Source organism: Atta cephalotes (assembly GCF_000143395.1).
Source record: "Atta cephalotes unplaced genomic scaffold scaffold00019, whole genome shotgun sequence".
Taxonomy (NCBI): Eukaryota; Metazoa; Arthropoda; class Insecta; order Hymenoptera; family Formicidae; genus Atta; species Atta cephalotes.
The window spans coordinates 4,312,321-4,315,811 of record NW_012130083.1 but is presented as its reverse complement, the minus strand read 5'-3'; positions in this window follow the sequence as shown (position 1 = coordinate 4,315,811).

Here is a 3,491-nt window from a genome sequence, read left to right as displayed (position 1 = left end):
GAGAGAGGCAGCCGGTCGACAAGCGGGGAAACGAGGCGCGGGGAAAAGCGCGACGAGGGGATCGGAAGGGAAGAGGGGGCGAAAGGGAGTTTACGCGGACATCCGTGTCAGCCCGGTGACGGCCATTTTGCGAAAAACTTTCGATTTGTTTGCACACGCCGTAGCGAACCCGGAGGAACGACTAATACCGACGCGTATGCTCGGCATGCCGCGTTTCCCTCCCCCCCCCCCCCACTCTCTCTCTCTCCCTGTCCATCCTCGTTTTATGCCGCGCGGCGTATCCATCCGTCCGCGACCGAGAACTTTTCGGTACTCCGGAATACTCCGATGGATCCCGGGCGTTTCTCCGCTTGCGAGAACTCGCGAAAATCCAACCTCGTAGTCGGAGCACGGTCAACTACTCGTAGTGGAGTACTTCCTAGCGTCGGGAATAACGACGCCAGCGAGCAACGAGTTTTTACTAATCATCGTCTCTCGTGAGATCGATATACGCCAAATCGCTTGAATTGCGAAAGACGATTGTACGTGAATATTAGATCTGTTCGCTCGCATTTTTTGCGTTTTCAGCGTTTTGCTTTCTCTCTCTTCAACGCCCGTATATACATATTTATCTCATTTTACGTGCAAACATTTTTGGAAATTTCCAGTAATGTGAAAAGGCCTATTATTTGCACGTGGTTCGACATTGTTGTTATCATTGTCGCGGTGATAATGTCTTCACAATAAAAAACAAAAAAAAGAAAAAAAACAGGTGGCCGGTAATCGATGTCGATAAAGCGTTGATGAGTAAGAAGAAAAAGAGCATCGAGTCACCTTACATATGCTTGCAGAAGGAACGAATTGCGAGCGCAACGAGTTTCGTAATATCGTTGTAAAGTCAAAGTGCCGCCGCGCGCCGCGCGACGTCATCGGTCGGTAAGACGACAAAATCGGGATCCGCCAGACCGCCATAATGACGATACAATTCCATTCCGCCGGAATTGCCATTCATTCGCTGACGAGCGACGCGTAAAGACGATCGTAAAGACGCGCGTGGACGATCGAAAATCACGATGAACATTCCTCGTTGGAAAGGAGCTCGATTAAACGATCGACCATATGTAAGAAAGAATAGTGGAGATATGAAAGAGCAAACAAGAAAGAGAGAGAGAGAGAGAGAGAGAGGGAGACGAATGGAGTTTGCAAGAGAGACGCGTAGAGCAACGTTTTAACGAGCCGTGATTTTCGTGCTCGCCTTTTCGAGATCCTTACGTAACGCGACTTAATTGCGAAGGAGCTATCGCGCCGGTTAATACGAGCGTAGAGAAGACGAGAGACATTCGAGGGGATGCTTGGCGGCTTTAAACGCGAAGTAGCGGGCCCGACAGGCCGCGGGGGAGCGAGGCGGGCGACGTAGGCAGCGAAGAAGTGGGAGAGTCGTGGGATTGTAGGCGAAACGTTGCAAGGGGTGAAGAGAGTAACGCTGAGCCGGCCGAGAGGGGAGAACGTGATCCCCCTCCATCGGTCTATCCGTCAGTCGCTCCGTAGCCGTTGTAGGGAGAGGTTCGTCTGCGTCGCTTTCATTCGCGCGCTTTAACGCCCGTCAGAATTTCTCGCGAGAACTTCTCGTAAGTGACACATCGATCGCTACCGCGATCCTCGAGCGTGTTTATCCTCCGCATTTTCGCGGTGATATTCAATCTCAATCGCGGTTGTGCGCGCGCGCGCGCGCGCGCGATCCTTACATTCGCGCTCGGGTAAACAACGGAGTGGTGTGTAGTGAGCCAACGCGTGTGACGCGGGTATCAGTGTTGCGACGCTCGACGACGCTGCCACCGCCTTCTGAGAAGAGAGCGGAGACGAAGAAGCGGGAGTGAAGTAAATAAATCGAAAAATAAACGTGTGCCGTCGGAGGAAGTGAGGAAATTTTTCGGGCCAGTGTTTCTCCGAAAAGCGGTGACGACGTAGGTAGTTTTCTCCTTCTTTACCGACCGAAAAAAAAATAAAAATAAAAAAAAGGTTAAGTCGCATCTGTCGTATTTGTAGAGCACAAAGAAAAGACGCGGATACGGCCGCCGCCGAGGAGATCGAGTTGTCCTCGAGTCCTCGCTCGCCTCGTCCCGTCGGCTTGTGCGCGCGCTGTGCATGACTCCGAATGAACGCGACGACCAGCCTCACCTGACCCGTCGAGCCGCGAGAGGGAAGGAGAGAGGCCGCTACCGACCACTGCCCGCGCGAGTGTAAAGGGGAGGAGGAGGGTGTGCGTAACACGTTTAAGCGGCCGGTCTCCCCCGCGCGCCCGATGAGACGGTAGTGACGGATGGATTGGTGGCGACCGCCGATGGATTTTCGGCGGGGAAACGGGGTGTTGCGAATCACGCTCGCGTACGCGTCGCACCGGAACGTAGCACGTCGTCGCGAGGCGACACGTCATCGCCGCCGAGAGTGTCGATCTTCGTTCTCGTAGCGGTTCGAGTTATTTTCACGTGTCTCTCATAAAATCGGCCTTTCTTCCCCTCCTCCCTCCCTTTCGAAAACGTCATTTACTCCTGTTAACGGTTGTTGCTGTTGTGCCGTTTGTTGTTATTGTTCTTCCCCGATGAGGGAGCAACTCAATCGGAATAAGTGTGCCGCGTGTGACATGACGCATCTCAACTGAAAAAGTTTCCGGAGTTTCGCGTCTATCGCTGGAGTCAGGGCGCGAGATACGTCGTACAGATATTGCCACGCATCGAGCGGGAAACCACGCAGGAAGGATGTATCCCAGCGCCGGAATCAACGCAGCCGCCGTGGCCGCTGCCGCTGCCAGGCATCCGGTGAGTAGCGATTATCAATAACATAACGTAATAATAATAATAATAACAGCAGTATATAATAACATTGTTTATTTGTTTCCTCTCCCAAACCTCCCCCCCCCCGATATAGGCGATGGTATTTTCGGCGGGGGGATAAACTGCGTAAACCGCAATTGTGTAACCATTAAATAGCTATCGGATTTAATCCATGTAAATTCTCAGGCCGAATAAATTAGGCTCAATGTGGCGCTTCCCCGCCGGAATGCGGCCGATAATGTCGACGACACGAGACGGTGATATATTTCGCGGTTGCGAATTAGCGATCGTATCTCTGCTCGTCGCTTCCATTTGCCGGAGTCGGATAGTTAAATGTCGAAAGATCGCGCGACGTCGATAGAGTATTTTGACTTCTCTCGCTCGCTCCGCGAAATGGCTGCGCTCTCCGGTCGTCGGACTCCTTTTTTCTCTCTCCAAGACCTGCCGCGGTGCCTTCCGTCTATTTTACAGCACGTTGCATACTTAACGTAGCGCCGCGCCGCGTCGCGACGTGACGCGCCGGCGCGGACCGGCGCGGCGCGGTCGCGTCGCGCGCGCGACAGTCTGATTTACGTCTGTAATTTACATCGTTGTTAACCCTGTTTAACCTGCTCTTCCTTGATCACGGCCTGTGTTTCTGACGCGCCATTCTCCCTCCCCTCCCATTCTCTCTCTCTCTCT